General features: G+C 42.3%; 1 protein-coding gene across 1 annotated transcript in view; it reads right to left on the bottom strand.

Moving 5' to 3' along the window:
• Positions 1 to 22,945, bottom strand: part of LOC134532033 (interleukin-1 receptor accessory protein-like) — a 127,087-nt gene that overhangs the window by 46,946 nt on the left and 57,196 nt on the right. The gene's annotated exons all lie outside the window — the stretch shown is intronic.

Here is a 22,945-nt window from a genome sequence, read left to right as displayed (position 1 = left end):
GTAATGGTGAAGGCAGGATCTGAGGGATGCCGGTCATCCCAAGGCCAAATGGGGGCGGTCGCACCGGAAGGTAGTGGGGGCGGCGGAAACGACACCTGTGCCGCCCCCAGTGGAAGCTTCCCCCCCCCCTTAAGGGGGGAGGTACCACATCCGCAATTATGAGTGCTGCTACAGTCCAATGTATACATATTTATAGCCTTGGTTGCTATCCGTTCACTCCAACGATCCTTGTTACACTTTTACAATGATTCCTTTCCGGTAGGTCACACTGTTAGAAATTACAAGTAAATCCACGGACTTTCCAACGAAGAATTTGACTTAAATAAACGAAGAGTTATTCGTAATTTCAAATAACTGAATCTTCGTTTTCAAACAAATGTGAACAAAATAAAGAGGTTTTCTTAATTGCAGATTTAACCGGTTTTGAAATGTTTTGTTTATACACCAAGAATAATCTTTTGGACACTTGTTTGAAGTAGGTATACGCAAGTGTCCGCAAATCCACGAAGATGGACGTAAATTTACGAAGATCCCTGGATAATTTGTAACCAGAGTTCTTCTTAAATTGTTGAAGGTGAAAATTTTTAACAGTGAAGCAGCATGGAGCGGGTGTTAGTCCTAAAGATGAAGTCACTCTGATTAACAGAACATTCCGTAACTGCATGAACGCCAATGCTAGAAGTTTGTAAATAGCCTTGAATTGAAAGTATCTTTAAAAAAATTACATTATTTAGTGAGTTAAGTTAAGGACCCCGCCTACCTGGGCACACATACGGTGTGCAGAGCTTCAGAAAAAAAAACGTGATTTGGAAACTGCTCGAGACATCATAGTGTCTATTTATGAAAGTCTTTAAGAATACGCTGACGGCGGAGGAGAATTTCTGTTACCTGATTTCGTTCTTGAACTGGATTTTTAGGAGAGTCAAAATGGCTTAAACAAGTGTTTTCATGCTGATTTTCAGGCATGAAATTCCCGGTACATATTCTTGAAAGCAGGCAAGGGCCGTACAATGTTACGGTCACCCTCTGCACGACGAGAAGACTTCGCCCCAGTTCAGGGCCTTGCGCTTAGAGGCGACACCGCGCTACGCGCACCAGCGAGCGTAGCACTTATCATCCCGCCTCACTGATGTTGACTGACGTCACATCGGCAAGAAATTTGTTTTGTTTGAAATGTTAACACGGCAAAGATAGTCCATGCCAAGCGCCTTAAGGGTTCCGCCTACCTGGTCACACAGACGGTGCGCAGAGCTTCAGGAAAAACAACGCGATTTCAAAACTACTCAAGATACCGGGGTGGGGTATGTTTACGAAAAGCATTTAAGTGTTCGCTGAGGCCCGAAAAGAACTTTTAATTTTGGATCATGTTTTTAACTGTATTTCTATAAGAGTTAAAATGGCTAAACCGCATGTTTTCAGAGTAATTTTTAGGCGTAAAACAACCAGTACAGATTATTAAAAGCACTTAAGGGACTTGCATTACACCTTTATCTTCATTTATCGGCCATATAATGTTGCGGTCACCGCTAAAATTTCACAGTTATCCTGTGACGACGAGAAGACTACGTGTCAATTCAGAGCCTTGCGCTTAGAGGCGATACCGCGCTAGAAATACCAGCGAGCGTAGCGCTTATCATCCCGCCTCACTAACACACATACACCCATGACGAGGCGGGCCCTTTAACTTCTTACCTTCCGTGGTCTGCAGTGTGGCGCAGAAAGATCGCGACAGACTCTTCTACCGTGAAAGTGCACGCGTGATTGTGAAAGCCGAACAGGCACTTTCTTCCCCTTACTGGCGACTGCCGCCGCGCGTTTCTTTTGTTTCCGAGAACAAACCACCTTCCCCCTTCTCCCACCTGGGGAACTGAGTAAATAGGAGACACGTCTAAAGTACTGCAGCGGCAGGTACAGCGGAACTCAAACCATAGTAGAACGTCCCGAAATCAATAACACCTTATTCCCTTGAAAGAGCGATTTCAATAGCTACTTCAGTCGATGTTCGGTTCTGTGTGGTTCCATACGGCGAGGATTGTGACTGGTTGTATGGGACAAGACTATTGCACGAGTCGAATTAGAAGCATTCGGGCACAGTTCGGTATTGCGAGGAATCGTCAGCCGCCTTTGAACGAACGAAATGAACGTTTGTCCGCTTGCACGAGCAGAAACGTCCAAGTGGATGGCGGGATGGCCCGATCTATTTACTGCAAATGTGAAATAGATCACGTTACGCCAACAAAATTGTGAATGTCTCGCCGTAATTTAACGATTGAATGATGCTTTTTTTTTTTAACACATCCGACACTAAGTATATACTTAACAGCTCAATTCCGAGTGTATATATATATATATATATATATATATATATACACACACAAAAAAAACACATACACCTGCACGTTTGTTCGCAAGTTCAATGACCTCCAGGCCAGACTTGATGATTCTGTGCTTTTTGACGTGACGTCTAATAAATCGATGAACGGCGGCTGCACGCACGAAAAAGTGTCCCGTTACGCACATTGTCCCGTTATGCTGTGTCCCGTTAAGCTCATTGTACGCTTGCGCCGCATCTATCTCTCTTCCACTCGATTGGAACAACCATCGATTTGACTTTTTCGAGGCGCGTTAAACTTGAAACACTCCCGTTCGTTTCCTACTTGTCATATCATCGTCCTATCCTTAACAGAATAACACAGATTGGAAGAAGTTAAATAGCAAACATGTATAAAAGTTAAAGTTAAAATAATCTCTTCGTTAAAGTAATAAACATATTTGAATTAATAAGTGCAAATATAAGTAAATTTATCAATTAAATTGTAGATTTCATTTCACTCATTCTTTGTATCCATACAAAATAGTGATAATTCAATAAAAATGAATCAATTTTATTCATAAAAGTACGCAATCATTTCATCAATGTTTTGTTATGACGTTGTCACGTTAAACTATCGTCCGTAAACCGACTTTACAGGCAAACAATTTTTTTTTATCTACCCTTATTCATTTGATCACTGGCTCTTGTCCTCAAGTGAAGACACCCTCGTCCTCTGAATGACTTGAATTTGACTCGTCCGTACAGTTGCTGATGGTTTTTTGTTATAGATAATCCCTAGGTGCGAGTTAAAAAAAATACGTGTGCCAACTGAACATGTCTTAAAGACGTACGGATGTTCTGAGTCCCACTTTCCGTTAGTTGAACATTGTGTTTTAAAGCATAAATACTGTAGTGGTGGACCTGCAAGTATTCCTGTACGAGGATTACGAGTCATCACGTGTGACTGTCTTCCCGGAAACACGTATAATGCGAGTTTGTAGGCGTAAAGACTTTAACGCCTTCACACTTCCTGAGGCAGGCCCACTTTAACGTTTTCCTGTATTGGGCGTCTCCCTTACAAGAAAAGCATTGACATAGACGAATGGAATACTTTCGAAAATAAACTTTCGAAAATCGTCTCATACGTAGCCTCATTTGGGTATACCCGCGGTTAGGTACATAGAGCCATATATTTCTCGAGGAAATACCAGGACGCTCATTATACTGTACTGAGGTATCCAAGCACCAGCGGGTTTCCTCGTTGCAAATGACTAGGGACCGGAAAAATTCGCGGTTTCGATGACTTACAGTCTTGTATGTACTAAGGAAAATAACGCCAGTTCATTGGCTGCTGACCTGTGAGTCATCTCTACTGGTTTTCCTGTGATTCGATACTTCTTTGGTTGAGAGTTTCTCATTGGCGTAGAGCCGTGAATACGAACACTGAGCTATTAGCAAAAGCAGCTTATAGGTATAATTATGTGAATTCCAACGCATCACGAAAAGAATCCGCGAATTTTTCCGGTCTCTACAAATGACGGCCGTCTGCAAGAGAAGTCATTGATTATCTTATTCGGCAGGAAACGTTTTTGCTTCCGCACTGGACGGCCGTGATTGGTATGCCGTTCAGTAGACATGTACCTGAGAGAAACTCTAATAAAACAGTCAAGAAACACAGAACGATGCATGCCACTTATGACAAGCATAGCTTTTGCTGCAGGCCTAATTTTCACCGACAGCTGAGAAGATCGCTAACGACATAACAGCGCAAATTTCAGACATTGTGGAATGTGGCAATCCATGTACATAAATTACAAAAGAATATAACACCTTTCATAAAAATTAAATTAATGTCTTCATTAGTTAAATTATCCAGCCGAAGACAGATATAATTTTTAATTGATTTTTTTGTTTTAAATTTTTCAGAAAAAAATACCTAAAATTTTTGGAACAAAACTTTTTCAAGTTCTTTGTGAAATTGTTTTATGAAATTGAGGAACGGGTAAATTTATGTTGTTTCTGTGCCGTGTGGGATAATTATAAGTTACATAATCTAACTGATTTTCTCTTCGACACACAGGCTACTCGTTATTGCAGCTCTATAATACAATCTTTTAATATAAAATACTTTTAAGTTTAAAAACTTCCTTATTTTACCATTGTTCCTCTCTAGTCAATGGACAAATGCTAGTTCGGTACATAATGTCTAAAATGACATCGCTGACGATTATACGTAATAATCAAATTATTAAAAAAAAACTAACGACTTTAAGGCGCCCACCTAGTCAGAAGTGTATTTGTGTAAGTGAGGCGGGATGATAGGTGCGACGTTCGTTGCTGCTTCCAGCGCAGTATCGCCTCTAAGCGCAAGGCTCTGGACTGACGCTCAGTCTTCTCGTCGTGGCATAGGGCAACTATGATATCTGAACGGTAACCATAACATTATAGAGGGTGGGAATGAAGATGAAGGTGCAATGCCCTCACTGCGCCGCGCCACCAGTGTGTGTCCACATTACCGCCGCTGCGCCGCGCCGCCACAGTCATTGGCGTAGCTGTGTTCATAAAGTTGGGGGGGGGGGGGGGGACAAATAATAATTTTTATGTCATGTAAACCCATTCCCCTCTTACTAAAACGGGGGTCCGGGGGTCCTCCACCGGAAAATTTTGATTTTAAAAGTGCAAAATAGCACTTTTTAAGCAGTTTTTTGTATCTAACCAATGGATACATCGATGTTAAAATTATTATTTATTCCTTAAGATAAAATTTGATGAGTGAAGAAATTACAAATAAAGTTGGGCAGAATAATATTATAAAAAAAAATCACGGTCTAGAAAGTTGGGGGGGGGGACAGTCCCCTCCACCCAAAAAGTTCAGGGGGACACGTCCCTCCTGTCCCCCCCGGTTCCTACGCCCCTGGCCAGAGTGTGTCCACATTACCGCCGCTGCACCGCGCCGCCACAGTGTGTCCAGATTATCGCCGCGCCGCCACAGTGTGGTCGGCACCTGGCCATCCTGAGGTCTCAGGCGAGGCACGCACCGCGCCGCGCGGCCATTAGACACCTGCGTCGGCAATCGCTGAGGAGACGCGGCTGGAAGACAGGGGGAGGGGGGGGGATGAGGTAGGCACGCACACACTGCGTGCGTCGCGAAGGAAGTCCGCGCACCGCCAGCTGCAAGATCGGCGACAACCTTTTGACATTGCTACACTCGACCACATCATCTTGCGTTGGTCCCGTGATGCGTGCGAACATATTATCAGAGCACTCAGATGGAGCAAATTGCTTCCATATAAATAACATTTTTTTAGAAATCTCATTGGTCGATGACGAGCTTTTTATCCTTCGGCGGGTTGCGCGAATTAAATGATGATTTAATTATAATTAGAGACCGGAAAAATTCGCGATTTCAATGACCTCTAGGATGGACTCCATTATCCTCTATGCACTCGGGCGAATTGTATCCGATCATTGGTTACCGACTCGTGACACCTGTTTACTGGGATGCTCGTGATTCGCTAATTCTTTTGTTTACTTTTTTTTCATTGGCCCAAAGCCCTTCAGATATACTGTGGCCCAATCACCTAAGCAGGAAAAATGAAAACGTTTTGGATTCTAGCCTGTCGTGAAATGAATGCACGAATTTTTCAGGTCTCTGATCATAATTACTTCGGCACTCCCTTCGCCGAGTCAGCTACCAGCCAGCTGTGGAGCGGTCGAATAACATGAACCCAATCAGAAGAAGTGGAATTTCTATAGTAAGAAAATAGCCAATAGGAAAACACATGTGGTTAGAGTATAAAAAAAATTGTGAATTTTAGACAGACACCAAATGAATCCGCGGAATTTCCGGGTCTCTGCCCGATACTAGGGACCGGAGAAATTTACGTGTTCAAAGTCCCGCAAGATGGACTTCCAAAAAGCTACGTTCACTCGGGCAGATGTCACCCACTCATTAGCTGCTGTCTCGTGAGACGTCCCAACGTAGTGATTCGATACAGGCTAGGTTTAAGTGTTACTCATTGGCCCAGAGCCCTCCCGATGAGTTTTCTGCCAAATGTCAGGGACAACAATAAGGTGTAGATATTTGAATTTTAGCCTAGAAGCGGATTTTTTCCAGTCTTTTCTACCCGTGAGCTAGGGACCGGAAAAATTCGCGGGTTCAATGACCTGCAGGATGAACTCCATAGTTCTGCGTACACTCGGTCAACTGTCACCCACTCATTAGCTGCTGTCTTGTGAAACGTCCCAACGTAGCAGCCTGTGATTCGATATGGCTTTGGTCGGGTGTTTCTCATTGGCCCAGCGTCATCCAGATGAGTTTTCAGCCAAATGGGAGAGGCAACAATAAGGTGTAGATATTTGAATTTTATCCTGGAAGCGGATTTTTTTCCGGTCTTTTCTACCCGTGAGCTAGGGACCGGAAAAATTCGCGGGTTCAATGACCTGCAGGATGAACTCCATAGTTCTGCGTACACTCGGTCAAATGTCACCCACTCATTGGCTGCTGTCTTGTGAAACGTCCCAACGTAGCAGCCTGTGATTCGATATGGCTTTGGTCGGGTGTTTCTCATTGGCCCAGCGTCATCCAGATGAGTTTTCAGCCAAATGGGAGAGGCAACAATAAGGTGTAGATATTTGAATTTTATCCTGGAAGCGGATTTTTTTCCGGTCTTTTCTACCCGTGAGCTAGGGACCGGAAAAATTCGCGGGTTCAATGACCTGCAGGATGAACTCCATAGTTCTGCGTACACTCGGTCAAATGTCACCCACTCATTGGCTGCTGTCTTGTGAAACGTCCCAACGTAGCAGCCTGTGATTCGATATGGCTTTGGTCGGGTGTTTCTCATTGGCCCAGCGTCATCCAGATGAGTTTTCAGCCAAATGGGAGGGGCAACAATAAGGTGTAGATATTTGAATTTTATCCTGGAAGCGGATTTTTTTTCCGGTCTTTTCTACCCATGACTAGAATCACTGAGGCACGCATCCGATGTTCTTTCAGCGACTTCGAGCGGGTTGCCGGTGTTGCTACAGGAAGACAAAGTGATGCTCTGCAGGCGAGAAGTTGTTTCGGGCCGAAGCCCGGCCGAGCCTCACCACCTCCACCTCCTAGGACTGAACCCGTTAGGGTACACCAGGAGCACTAACTTTTTCTCTTCATCCAGATTACATCTGGTGGTTTGATGGCATCTGGATGATTGGCCTCAGTTGTACCATGTGCCAATTTTAGGATGGTGTGTACCATTATTTTGCCTCAACCAGAAACAACTTATCCATTCTGTTTTGAGCCGCCGTGCCCGCAGCTTCGTCAGATTTGATCATAAAATTTCCTTGTCCTTTTGCATCCATGCATAAAATACACGACGGCTGACGTTAAAAAACACTACGGTCTCATCCCTTGTGGGATCTCTTGCGTGCCGTTGCTCCGGCGACGGTCGGGCCACCGGCTCCGCCAGTTCCGAGAAGCGTCCGCCCCGAGACGAGCCACGCGAGACGGGGCGAGACCGCGGCGCAGAATGTCGCCGACTCGGCAGAGGGGCGTCCCTTGGCCGGGAGGGGACGACGACGAAGACGACGACGGCGGCGTTCCTGGAACTCGTCGTGCGTCTCCGGTGCCTCAGGGGCGGTCCCGCGCTGCAGCGGCGGTTTGTCCGTCCGGGCGGCACGTGTGCATCTGCCGCGCGCGGAAAAACTGGACCACGGCTCCTTTGACCCACCTTCGACGGTCGTAAACAAGGAGGAGGTGTGGTTGCCCAATCTAGAGACCTGTAAAATTCGCGGATTCATTTCGCGATAGGATAGAGTCCAAACACTTTTCACGTTATTTTGCTTCCGTGATTGGGCCACAGTTCAACTGAAGGACTCTGGGCCAATGAAAAATCTTTAACAGAAGAATTAGCGTATCACGATCATTCCAGTCAACAGGTGTTACGAGTCGGTAACCAATCAGCAGATAAAAATTTGCACGAGTGCGTAGAGGATCATGGAGTCTGTCGTTTAGGGATTTGAAATCGCGAATTTTACGCAATTTCGATCCGAGACCAGTGTTATGAACCGCCCTGATAGTCGGTTCACATCAAAAGTTTCCAAAGGTCTTCGTTCATCGCACACAACACAATCGTACAACACAAAATACAAACATAGACGAACACAGCAGAAATTAACAAAAGGTAAGTACAGGTAAGTGCAGGAAAGTAGGCCATGGAAAGCAGCCCGAAACTAGTCAGGGGTGTATTTGTGTTAGTGAGGCGGGATGATAGGTGCGACGCTCGCTGGTGCTTCTAGCGCGGTGTCGCCTCTAAGCACAAGGCTGTGGACAACTACGATACTTGAGCGGTAACCATAAAATCACATGGCGGAGAAATGAAGATGAAGGTGTTAAAAAAAAAGGGGGGGGGGGGTTTGTCTGTAAATATAAATTGACGATAATTTTACGTGATAACGTCATAAGAAAACATTAATGAAAAATTGAATCCTTTTTAATTTTAAAATATTATTTACAGTTTTTGCAAATTTTATTTAAATAATTTGTTTGAATATAATTACGAACAATTAGTTGAAAAGCCCGCCTTAACCTCTTTGATATTATAGAAGATTTTCTCGCACGGTGGTTGGCCGGTTCTTGCACGCTCGGCTCAGGCGGAAGGTGACAATGAGTCATGCTTTATCGTGCGAGCAACCTCATCGATTTATAAGACGTCATCACGTCAAAAAAAATTCCCGGGGGGGCTTTCAAGAAGAAATGCCTGGAAATTATTGTGGAAACAGCCGTTTCTAAACGGAGTACGCCATCAGCTTGTTCGTAACCTAGACGGTAAACGGGTAGTTTTGAGCAGTTTTTGACGTGACAACGTCTAATAAATCGATGAACGACGGCTACACGCACGAAAAAGTGTCCCGTAACGCATATTGTCCCGTTACTCTGTGTCCCGTTACGCTCATTGTACGCTTGCGCCGCATCTATCACTCTTCCACTCGATTGGAACCCACCATCGATTTTACTTTTTCGAGGCACAATAAACTTGAAACACTCCCATTCGTGTACTACTTTTCCTATCATTGCCTTACCTTAACAGAATATCTTCGTTAAAGTAATAAACATATTTGAATTAATGAGTGCAAATAAAAGTAAACTTATCAATTAAATTGTAGATTTCATTTCACTCCTTCTTTGTATCCATACAAAATAGTGATATTTCAATAAAAATGATTCAATTTTATTCATAAAAGTACGCAATCATTTCATCAATGTTTTGTTATGACGTTGTCACGTTAAACTATCGTCCGTAAACCGACTTTACGGACAACCAATGTTTTTCAAATCGCGTGGTTTCTTCTGCAGCTGTGCGCACGGGGTGGGTGTGCCCCGACAGATGCGCCGCCGAAGTAGCGGGTACGTCCTCCACGGTCGCCGCGCAGACACGGACCGACACTCTCGCGACAGCGCGGACGGCAGAGCGAAAACAATGGCACGACGTTTTTTTTTTTTTATTTCGACGGCGGAAAAAAGACGGAAGCGGGGCGGGAGGTGGGTGCCCGTCCGGAACCAATCGGCGCAGAAAGTGGGGCTTCGCGATGCCGACAAAGGAGGTTATCCGACTGAGTGCCTGCATCCGGGACAGGGGGTATCGGACGATCGCAGCCAGGCTGCGCAGGAAAGATTTCTTTAGGAATCCAGTTGCCAAGCAATAGTTCGTAATACAAAGGGGCAGGCATATTTCGCGAATAAATCTGAACGCCTATTAGACTGCAACAAGTTATACTCACACCCGGGGTTTTTTTCCTTGTGATTGGCGGACGTCTGCCAGGGAAGTCGTTGCCTTATTTGACCGAGCCACTCAGGACGGGTTTGCTTCCGCACTGACTCACTGTGATTGGTAGATGCCGGAAAAATTCGCGGATTCATTTCGCGTTACGCTAGAATCCAAACATCTGTACCTCCATATTGCTTCTGTGATTGGCTTACAGTTAGTCTGAAGGACTTTGAGCCAATGGAAAACCTCCAACCAAAAAAAGTATCGAATCGCAAGCGTCCCAGTTGACAGATGTCACAAGTCGATAGCCAATGAGCAGGCGGCATTTGCCTGAGTATGTAGGGGGTTGTGGAGTCTATCAAAGACTTGACCTCCATGGTTTCAAACCTACTGATTCACAACCACAGAGTAAGTTGAAAACATTTGTACGACTTATGGTCTAAAGTTATTGAACAGCTGGTTTATTGCAAGTAATAGAGAAGGTATTTACAAAGTAGAAAACATTTTACGCCTGGACAATCGTTAATTGATCACAGTTCTACAACCACTGCATAACTTGTCGCTGTAGAAAAATGATTTCATTGAAATGATTGGGTGTAACACTTAATTTTTCATATATTTATTGTGGCATTTTACTGCCCCAAATTATTTTAATGTTATCATTCTCATTGGGGTAGAAAAATGTCACAAAAAATATATGAAAAATTAAGTGTTACGCCCAATTATTTCAATGAAATCATTTTACGACAGTGAAAAAATTCGTGGTGGTTGCCGATCGTCATTCAATTAAAAATAATGCAGACGCTCAGTGCTCCATCTTTAAAACTTTCTCTATTATTTACAGTAAAAATATTGTTCAACTCCAACTTCAGAAATATATACCAGCCTAGGGAAGAACTTAAGTCCGTAAGTCGATATACCTATGTTTTATTCACACTAATCCTGTACAAAGACTGTATGGCATATACTATAGTAATAGTTATTTGATGCACGGGATGTTTTTCATCAAAAGTCGGACATACAATGGGCCGTTACATTTGAATATTTCATAAATTTCAAAAAAAAAAAATGCAAACTGCGTTCTAGAAGACACCAGTTATTAACAGTTTTGCTAGCAAACAAATCACTTCGATGCCGGGGACACGTGATAGGTAGGGACACCTGTATTTCGCGATTTCATTTCATGTCAAGGTATTTCACAAAACACTGTAGCTTTTTCTAAGAGTCTTGGCAAATTGTGAGGGTGCAGCAGTACGGTGACCACATTCTCATTGGCCCCGTCAAGAGCGGGACGACACCTCTCACCGACCTCAGCCAATAACCACAGGAGAAAAGCTACAATATTTTGTGAAATACCTTGACACGAAATGTATTCGCGAAATACATGTGTCGCTAGTGATAGGTACGACGCTAGATCTCGCTCGTCGTTGAGTTTGAAGTGACGTCTGAAAGACTTTCACAAACGTGTCGCTAGACATGGTCACAATCATCGTGACCCACGAGAAAGCTACACCATGGAGGAGAAACTCTGCCGAAACTGAGACATTGGTTTCTGACGTGACAACGTCTAATAAATCGATGAACGCCGGCTGCACGCACGAAAAAGGATGACTCATTGTCCCGTTACGCTTTGTCCCGTTACGCTCATTGTACGCTTGCACCGCATCTATCTCTCTTCTACTCGATTGGAACAACCATCGATTGGCCTTTTTCGAGGCATATTAAACTCGAAACACTCCCATTCGTTTCCTACTTTTCCTATCATCACCCTATCCTTAACAGAATAACACAGATTGGAAGAAGTTAAATAGCAAACATGTATAAAAGTTATAGTTAAAATAATCTGTTCGTTAAAGTAATAAACATATTTTAATTAATGATACAAATAAAAGTAAGTTTATCAATTAAATTGTAGATTTAATTTCACTCCTTCTTTGTATCCACACAAAATAGTGATAATTCAATAAAAATGATTCAATTTTATTCATAAAAGTATGCAATCATTTCATCAATGATTTGTTATGACGTTGTCACGTTAAACTATCGTCCGTAAACCGACTTTACAGACAACCAATTATTTTTTTTTTTTTAAGTAGTTTTGGGCCAACCCGCTAGATCGTAGCTTTCATAATGTATTAGTAACATAGCTACATGAATTGTGAGAAGCAATACATCAGCTATTATAAGCGAAAAAAATCTGTGAAAATTAATTTACTTTATTTTGTTAGCCACATATTTTGTAGCACGACAGAAATATTTCATCTTCCACTCTTATTTAGAACATGTTTTTTTTATTACAAGTGAATTTTTATTAAGTGAATTTTGCAAAGTTTAGATCTTTTTTTTTACTAAGCAAGTAGTCGTCAAGTAGTTAAATTAACTTTATAAACCTAACACATTGGATGTGAGCCTCCCGCCCAAGTTTTTTTCTTCTTCTTTTGTTAGTAGTTATGGGCCCGCCCAACAGATAGCATCACATGGTGCGCAAAACATGGTTTCAGTTTCCACTGTAAATGCCCGTATACAAGGCGGTAAGTGTCATCCTTATGAAAATGCCGTCACATTGTTGCACGGGAAACAGCCCTGTCTACAATTGCGATGACCGATGTCCGAAATTTACTGAATTCTAAAGTGGTCAACAGAGCGCAGTATAGGCCTATATACTGCGCCAAAATAATTGTCTTGCTTTTTCCATTGTTTTTGTTTACTGTTTCAATTCTTTGTAATGAGTACGCAGCTAATTTTTGAATATTTGGTAACTTGTGAAAGTTGTGGGAGTTCAGTAATATTTCTCTACTCTATGAGGCAAAAGTAAACGCTAATAAATGTCCGGTTTTTTTTTATTTACCTTTTTTGAAACGGGAATCGGAGACAGCAAATACCACGAGTGTTGTTGTTCTATGCTATCAAAGGAAACAGAGGGGACGCACCACAACGCTGAAATACCACAACGCCGAACGTACAATAACGCCGAAAACCATAACGCCGAATGCCAAATTGACTACAACGCCGACAGCTAGAAAACTGCTGTGTACCACAACGCCGAAATACATTTAACCCCGAAAAATGTCATTGCAGGACTGCCACAAAGGTTAGGTTAGGTAAGGTTAGCACACAAATTCATTCAGTTGTTTTTCATTTTGCTCCTGTGCCCCCCCCCCCCCCCCTTCCCCGCAGCAACATTTTTCGGCGTTACTGTATTTCGGCGTTGTGGTACACAGCAGTTTTCTAGCTGTCGGCGTTGTGGTCAATTTGGCATTCGGCGTTATGGTATTCGGCGTTATTGTACGATCGGCGTTGTGGTATTTCGGCGTTGTGGTAACGACCCGGAAACAGATTGGGACAAAAAGTTCAAGTTGGCCAATGTATTCGGACCAGGGATATTCGTACCGTCGTCCACGCTACCCATGACGCTAGATGAGGAGGGGAGGGGGGGGGGGGTCACGTGGACAAATCAGCGATCAGTGTCTGTCGAACACAATTTTAGGACATTTCAATTGTAGAGTCGCTGTTCTACGTCTCCCTCCTTGCTCTGTGAACCTCGAGATGAGTCAAGAAACTGGCAAAGGCATCCGACGACTGGCAATGAGGCCGTGACCGCATTTACGTTTTTGTTTTCTCAGCGGCGGGGGGAGGTTTTATTTTAATTTTTTTACTGCCACGCGTGCCAAACCTGAACACCCCCTCCCCCTCCCTCACGCACGGACGAGTCCCGTCGACGAGTCGACGACTGCTCCCCGCCAGACGCCCAAGGACAGAAGAGCACGACCTTTCCCCCGGCAGACTCGCCGACGCCACGCTACACTGTCAACTTCGTTGCTGTGAACGGAACAGAAATGTTCGTGTAAAATTTACAGTTTTTTTCGTAAACATGCACGACTATGATATCTTTGACTTGATGTAAGCTTTTGGCACATACGCCATTGCTAAAGCACATGTATTTCTGTAGAAGAAAACTGTTTTGGAAAACTATTGTGTTTGTTTCGTCTTTTCGTTTTGTCGTGTTTTTGTCTCATTTCAACTGTTGTGCTGAATATATTTGGGTTCAATATTTTTGTGCCCTCATCATTTGTGGGGTTTTTTCGTTTTCTTAGTCCATTTTTCTTTGTTTTTCTTTGTTTGTTGACCATATTCCTGTTATGGAATATTATGTGGTGTTTATATCCTGTCGACAACAGCAATTTTTTGCTTAATTTGTGTTTTTGTCTTTTGGGGTATTTTTTTAGTTTTCTTCTACAGAAAGACACGTGCTTAGCAATGGAGTATGTCCAAAAGCTTACATCAAGTCATGCACTCCCATTGCACAAATATTTCAAAGATGATATGATACCTTTGAGCTTTTTTTTTTTTCCTTCCTTCCTTCCGAATCGCGTGGAGTCTCCTGAAGCTCTGCACAGCTAACGGGTTTTGTTTTTTTGCGAACCAGAGTGACTTCCGCCAGGCACCGTCTCCGTAGATGAATACCTCTCCACGGCGAAAACACTCGGGTCTTTCGACGAGCCAGCAGGGTTTGCGTGGTCGCTTCTCCTCCTTCTCCCCCCCCCCCCCCCCCCCCTCGTTTCATCGTCTTCTTCTTCTTCTTCTTGTTCTCTTCTTTCGACTCCGCCACACACGTCCGCCGGGCGGCGTTCGGAGACACGAAGCAGAAGGATTTCCCAGAACTCGAGTGCAGCCTTCGTCAACGATCTCCTGCGCCGATCCGCCCCGACAGTACAACCCCCCACCATTCCCCTTCACACACCACCACCCCCCCCCCCCCCCATCCCCGACAACTATCAACCCACGGCCATTTTTCTAAACCTCTCTCGCCAGATGATATCGCTTCCCAGAACTCGCGCAACAATCGCCGGCCAGCCCCCGAGCTGCGTGGAGATTCTGCTCGAGGGCGTGTGTTGGGGGGGTGGGGGGGGGGGGGAGAGTGTGGAAGGGAGAGACGAACAAAAAAAAATCTTTCTTTTCTATGTTTCACAGATACTGTCTGAAGATTCCATGACAAAATCATCCTTATATTTCGTGTCACCTTTTTTGGCCGGATAGTTTTTTTTATTATTATTCTTTCCTTGAGGAGGGAGACTTAGGCTAGAAGTGGTGTCTGTTCTAATGTTGTAACCAGAATTGTTGTTCACAATTTGAAAATGAACACACATTGAAAATAACAAGAAAGGAAAAAGTATAAATATCTGACAATAAAAAAAAATATATTTTATGTAGTGTCTATCTAAGTGGCTTGTTAGAAACAGCAAAATTCTGTTGCCACTAATGATTTCGGTTTTGTTCAGAATACAATTTTTTTTTGTCGTAAGATTATTTGGCAGGGTATATACTGTTTGATGGCCAAAAAACTACGCGACTTTAATAAATATTTATTTCCACCATACGAGTGAGGGAGTTAGGGCCTATGATCATTCTGAAAACTATTTAAGGTAGGAAACATTTTTTCGCAAAAAATCATCATAATTTCGAGCGTTTGCTACAGCCACGAAAGTGTCGCCAAATTTAGTTCAGTTTCTTCGGGAGAGAACATATCAGAAATCGCCCGGACAGGAAACAATTAAAATGATAGCGGGAGCAGAATCCGGGAGATGAAACTTCTCGAACAAGGTGTGTCCGTGAGGGATGGACGCAAGTGACGCAACAGTTGGCCATTTTGACGCAACAGTTGGTCGGCTCCAGGTAACCGGTAACAATCAGATCAGATGACCTCCCTACCCCCTCCCATTTCTCACGCCCCCTCTCTCCCACCCCTCATTAATAGTGAACCAGGGGTGTCCAGTCCAAGGCTCAGATCCGGCCTGTGGCTAATTCACGAGTGGTTAACGCAGAACACAGAAAGAAAATTTCTGTACTTTTACTTAAGATTCCTTTGGAAACCAGTTGCCAATAAATCGTTTGTAAAACTACAAGAAAGATATTTTAACTTTGTACGACGCATGGCTATGGTTTATGAAATGCTTTTTCCGAGATAAAAATGGCTATTTATTACTAATTAAAAAAATGTATTAATGATGTATTTCATCTGCTAATTTTTTTTGTAGTAAACAAACAATCCTGTGAATTGCACGTTTGCCTCTTCGAGTGCAACAACCAATCGTACTCGTTTAATGCAGTCGCGTGATTGTTGCATTTTTCTAAAGTTTTCAGTGCAATTTCAGTTCAGCGAATTGTAAGACGCAGAAACATTTGTAACAAGAGCCTCTGTAAATGGACTATATTATATTTATTATTAGCTTCGTTAAGCCATGCTCACACGAAGAGAAGAAATTTACGCATTGGACACATTCAAGGTAGCCAGGGTTATCAAGCTAAGTAATACAGATAACAATTAAGAATTCAATGAAGAGGTTGCAAAGGTTGTCCAGAAGATAATTTCAAATGCAAGGCGTGGTAATTGTAGAGAAATGTGAAGCAAACCATGCGTAGCAAACTGAGGAACAGCGGAACAGAAAATAGTTCATTGGTCCACAGCAACGCAAGATTATGACATAAGGCACGATACCCTCAAAAGGACCAGAATCTAAGCCGATTTTTTCTTAATAGTTCTAAGTGAACCTATAGTCAGTCAAAGAAAACATAATGCAGGAATCCTTGTAATAAAGTTAACTTTTTTCTAGACAACTCGTAACTTTCCGAAAGAGATAGAAATACAAAAAGGACAAAACATTCGTGTTCAGGCCTAAAGAAATAGTCTTCCAAAAATCCCTCGAGCAAGAAATATTTTTCTAGCTGATTTCCCCACCCCCTCTACCTTTTTTTAAATTTTGTATCAAGATCGATTGATCTAATTTTGTGAGTCCGTTGTAGCCAGAGCTAGTTTGTTCGAGGAATAAAGACAAAAACAAAGTAAGTTTTTCCTTCATAATCGGTCACGGCAGTGGGGAAGAAGATGCTGGTACCAGCGTTATTCATGAAATTCGGGGGGATGATGTATAACTAAAGCGCTCTCTCGGAATTAATAATGGTCCCTTGCACGCAGTACATATTTCACGGGAACATTAAAAAAATGCTGGCGACGTAACAATGAATAAATGAATAACTTGAGAGCATATTTGCATACTTAAGTGGCGCGCTTTCTGAGTGATTACTGCAGAATGGAAACATTCTTCACTGGACTTATAGTTCCTTTTAACGGAATTATTAATTCGTGAGTTGAAGAACGACGATCCATCCAAGCTTGTCAGGTATAAAATTTTCAATTCAGGCCCCGAATGTGAACCACAGAAGAAAAAAAAATTCACGTCTTTTGCTTTTGGGTCTAAAACGCGTCAAGGGTGGTATATCGCGATATCCATCTTTAGGATAACAAGAACTACTTACTACTCACGAACTCCAAGTGTCGTTGATTCATGAGAAAAAAAAATGGTTTATTCTCGATTTTGTGACACGAGTAGTTTTAAAAAAACGTTTCTTCATAAAGTCCAAAAGTAACAAGAGCTTGCGCTCTTTTGGAAAAATAGCAATTTGATCAGTTTTCCTATTAGCTTTGGTATTGATGAATACTTTTGTTCTCTTCTTAGAGGCATCTGTAGTTGCAGAGGACTTCTATTATTTGTTTCGCTCAATTTAAACGTGAGTTCATTTCGGGACCTTGCTGCATCCATCTCCATGAAACACGTTTATTGCCAGCCAGACATAGCGGGAAGGGATGAACCCGCTGTATGAAGCCGGGTCTGAAACGATGGCACTGCGCCAGCCAAAAACTCTTCCATGTCGACTGCACTCTCGATTACTTTCTACATTTGAAATAGTTGAGGCTGCTCCAAATCGCCGATGTATGATTGCAAATATGTTGAAGCCGTTCCACTCGCATCTGCCCAAAGGCCCTGTCACACTGACAAATATTTGTCTCAAAACATATTTGACCATAGAGTCGATGAGAAGGGAGAGGTGGGGAGGATTGGACGGAAATAGCTTCCAATTCTCTCCACCAAATAAACGTGGAGATAATCTCATGTATATTTTAATTCATGTCACACCATCAAAGTTTATTTTTGGGTCTTAAACTTTTCAATTTTGATATTAAATAATGTATAAGAGATCCGGATAATATTTGTGCATTTTTTTTCCCGCGTATAAAATATAATTCACGATAACATCCGTTACTTAATGAAATAAAAAATGTACTGATTTTTTTTTAAATAATAAAAAAAACATAAATTATTTTTAACACACAAAAAGTGTTCGCACACGACATTAATTTAGATTTTTTTTTTTTTTTTTTAACTTTTATTAAACTCTTTGATGGGCCACAGCAACTGCTCCGGGTCGGCGACTCTCGGGAAACTTCGGGAAGCTTCGTCATCCAGAAGGAGGGGAGGAGGGATGTGGGTGCTGACTGGCGGCGGAGTGAGTGGTCAGTGCAACCACTCACCACCAGGGGCGCTTGCGTCCCTGGTCACTAAATCCAGTACTGGACAACTGGAAAAGCGGACCACGAGTCCAAGTGCCCAACCCCCGCATGGTAGACTCTTTTCTACTCTGTCCAACACTTCATCCAGACCATCCTCTGTCTCCTGTAAATTCCTACACGTAATGCATGCCAATTTGCATCCCGCATGAATGTGCCCAGGGTTTTCCCTGTGTCTATGCAGGTTTTACCTGGGCCCAACCTATCTCTAGTTATAGTCTAGATTTAAGAGTGAGGGGAGTTCGTCATGGCGCCAATCGCTGCCATGGCTGGCCAATCCCCTCCTAGCACATGATGCATGCGACCCTCTCCTTGCATGGCTAATCCCAGCATGACTAGGCGTATAGGCTTCGGCCTGAGACGCACCTAGGTCCCTCCCTAACCCGGACCCCTCCAAAATACACTTAGTTTTAGTTAGGTTAGGAAAAAAAAAAGGAGGGATGTGGGGAGTGGGGGGGAGTGATATGGGGAGGGGGGGAGTAATACGGGGAAGGATGGAGGGGGGGGAGGGGAGAAGAAATAGAGCTCCGGCGCTTGCTGTTTTCCGCGCGGACAGTTTATTTACCCCGAGGCCGCGGCCCGGGAGTGGGTATTTCAAACAGACCCCGGCGCGAATTACGGCCGCAGAGAGCTTCCCGGAACCGACATGGAATCAACCCTCTATCAACATTTTGGGAAAAAAATATTATTACGGTCCGAGCGCCCCAACCGTGTATGGCAGATATAATGTATATATATATATTTTTTAAAATTCCAGACTAACTCTTCTGCCAGACCATCCACTCACTATCCCTGCTTGCTTTGGGCACACAGTCACGTACCCGCGATCTTGCGTACTTCACCTGCCATGTGGCGTGCTGGAGCAGTTCCGACGCGTGCAGTGTTTGGCCTCGGCGAACAGTATTAGCCAGACAAACAGATTGTTGGTCTTTTTACTTTTTTGTCTTTTTAATAAATTATTTTTCTAACCAAAAAAAGGTTGTACTGAAATAAGTACCTTTGTCCACTTTTTTTAAAATTAAAAATGAATTTATAGCCGCCTACTTTAAGTCTCTTTGTTTCGTACGTTACGATTAGTATATATGGATGTGCATGTACTTGTTTTAAACTTCATTATATACATTTTTAACCATTTATAATTTTAGTCAATTTGTTAGGCATGTTTTACCTTTAAAATTCTATCATTTATTTTTTTTAATCTTGGGGAGAAATTAATAATTACTATAACTAATATAAATACTGTTTTAGAGCGTTTTCATGTGATTATTGCACTTATAAAATTAGTAATCAATGCAAGAGATAAAAAGTTTACTGAAAAAAAAATAGTTAAAATTGTTCCACATTCGTTGGTGGAAACATCTTGGACGAAGTGTGCTGCAAGCTAACAACATACTGTCGTTGTTTTGGTAGACGGTTACATCTTGCGTGGTTTCGTAATTGTTTCGACTATGTGTGTTGCGTTCTGGATTGGCTGTGAAGACATTCAGGTAGTATAGGTGTGTGTGTGTCTGTCACATGAAGACTTCGTGTACTTGTGGTTATAATGTGTGATCGATTTACGGAACGAGTCGTGGTTCGAGCCACGCAAGTGTATGTAAAAGGTAAGGTGACAACAATCACAGCACAAAATACACAGTGAAGATTATTTCGAAACTATTTTTGAACTACTTGCGCGTTCTATCAAACATAACCTACAAATCGATTTAATTTTTAAATAATAGTAGCGTTTATTTACCTGGAAGTACGCGAGAAGTAGAGGTATTTGCGTACTTGCATACCCAAGCATTTACTTTACTTGCAAATTAAAATAGTTTTATTTCATTACAATTGGTTTCTTTTGATTGTTTCATATAATTTTACTACAATTCATTTCTTTCATTACATTTGGGTACATATAATTTCATTTGTTTTATATCAATTCATTTTGTTTGATAAAAAAGGTATCGATTCATTTAAGTTTTATGTGGTTGTATTTAATTTCCATTTGTTTCATTTCAGATTATTTGAATAACACTCGTGATATTCTCAAGGAGAAGTCGGGAACATCCTGAATGCATGCAACACTGCACCCGCCTGATCTTACCCAGGGCATTTCCTGTCTTCATGTCTTGGTTTCAACAGCTTTTAGGCCATGGCGATTTTTTGTCGATTAATTTTCACGAATTGGCTTCGAAGTTGCACATAGTTTACCATGTCCAGTAGTTGGCGTTTAGTATTTGATTTTTTTTTAATGACGGCAACAATATTAATAAAAACAAGTCACTGGTCTTTGAAAATTTCGAAATTTGTAAAATCTGCCTCAACCAAGGCAAGTTTTCAATACTATATAGGTTTATATATATATATATATATATAATGTTATTGCGCAAACACTTTCGAAACCAATAAAATGTATATTCGGTTCCTATCGCCCTTCTTTATGGGAGGGAAGGAATAAAAACGGAAAATTATTCAAATTGTCCACAAAATAATGTCCCAATTAAAAATTTTAATAGAAGCTGTTTCCCCAATTAGTAGGGGGAGAACCTAAAAATTCTATATGGCAACAGGATGAAGCCCCTCACCCTTGGGAGTGGTTGAACGTCGAAGTCCCTGACCGTTTGATTGGTATGAAAGTTCGAGACGACAGAGCTCTTTTTCGCTGGCCTCCGCGTTCACCTGACATAACGCCATGCTTTGGGGCTTTATAAAATATCGTGTCCACGTTTCGCCGCTACATAATGATTTGCCAGAGTTGAGACACAGGATTGAAGAGACTATTGCTTCCATTACTTCTGACTTGTTAACCAAAGTGTGGGAAGAATTGGACTTCAGGTTGGGTGTATGCCGTATAACAAACGTTGCACATATTGAACATTTGTAAGGAAAAACAAGGTTATTTTACCTTTAATTTGATGTGTGATTTGTTGTAAATAAACTAAATTAAACGGTTATAATATACCATTGAAACTGGAAGATGCACATATTGAACATTTGTAACTACCTTCAATTTGATGTACGATTTGTTGTAAATAGACCACTGAAACTGGGACATTTTTTATGGACACCCTGTATTTTCACTCACTCATCCACCACACCTTCCGTTTCCCACATTTCTTTTTAAACTTTTCCACGTAATTTATTGCCGGGCGGGTGGGAATTCGCGGATATTTTTTTCTTTCGCTTCGAGCCATTCTCGCCTCTACACACCGGGGCAACGGTGCGGGAATTATGAAGGGATATCCGGCCTGTAGAGTGGCGGTGAATTATGGGCGAGGGGAAAGAGGTGGCGAGCTAACTCTGCAAGAGACTGGATCTCCAAACGAACATAAACTAAAAAGTTCTTTCAAGCTTCCTGGAAGCGAGGCCCGGAATACAACGGTTCAACTACTTTCCCGGCGATGCCTTCCTTTTTCCAGTACCTCTTGTTGAATTTTTTTTACTGTCGTCGTTACTTCCCATTTAAAAGCTAATTGTAAAATTTTTAACTCGTTACTTCTCTTGCGCAAACCTTCGTAATTATCATCACTTGCGTGACAATATCTGTGTTCAAGTTTTGCTTCGAAGGAGATTTAACTGAAAAAGCCAACTTGGTTTCAATAATTAACGTCAGAAAACAGTATTTTTAATTTTCAAATGTTGGAAATGTTTGAGCACAGCACGCATTTTTTTAAGGAAATGCCCTGTTATTAATAGTGACCTACTGCTAAAAAAAAATCGTTTATCCTGTGGATAAATAATTGGTGTTTAGCATTGAGTTACTTTTTTTTTTATTCTTCTTTCAGAATGTCAACAGAAGTAAGAGTTCCAATAGACGCTATTTTATTGTTTTAGAAAAATCAACTAATAATAATAAATAGCCAGTCATGGGGACTGGCAACAGAAATGAAAACTTAAAACTTTGTTTTTAAATGTGTAATATGACATCATTTCTGCGTCAAATGTACGTAAGAAAATGATTTTGGTATTATATCAGTACGATGTCAGCATGATAGCATTTATCTACGTACATAGTTTTTTTAGTCACAACAGATGTCAGTGGTACGTCAAAATTTACGTAAAAATTCATTACCTAGCTATGACTTACCAGTGACGTCAGACCTAGGTCATGTATTCACGTGGTTAAATTAAATTCACTTACTGCTATTACAGCATGTCGGTGACGCAAAACCCTATTAAGTTTTTGCCCCTACCAAAAATCGCTCAACGCGGCTAAAGAAGTTTTCACTTCAAAAAATCATGCTCCCCTGCCGGGTGGTGTCGATCCGACAACACTCGGCGCCGTCTACAGTGTGGTGGGTGTAGCCGGCGCGGCGGTGAGACAAAGGCGGCTCTGAGTGCGGCGGTGAATGTTCCAGCGTGTTGTCATGTGGGAGGAAGCGACTCTCTCTCTCTCTCTCTCTCTCTCTCTCTCTCTCTCTCTCTCTCTCTCTCTCTCTCTCCCGGCTGAGCGCCGGCTTTGTCCGCTGATTGCCGCCGGTGATCCGACCCGGGGCG

The sequence above is a fragment of the Bacillus rossius genome, chromosome 5 (genome assembly GCF_032445375.1).
Source record: "Bacillus rossius redtenbacheri isolate Brsri chromosome 5, Brsri_v3, whole genome shotgun sequence".
Lineage (NCBI taxonomy): Eukaryota > Metazoa > Arthropoda > Insecta > Phasmatodea > Bacillidae > Bacillus > Bacillus rossius.
This window is presented reverse-complemented; position numbering and strand designations above follow the sequence as displayed.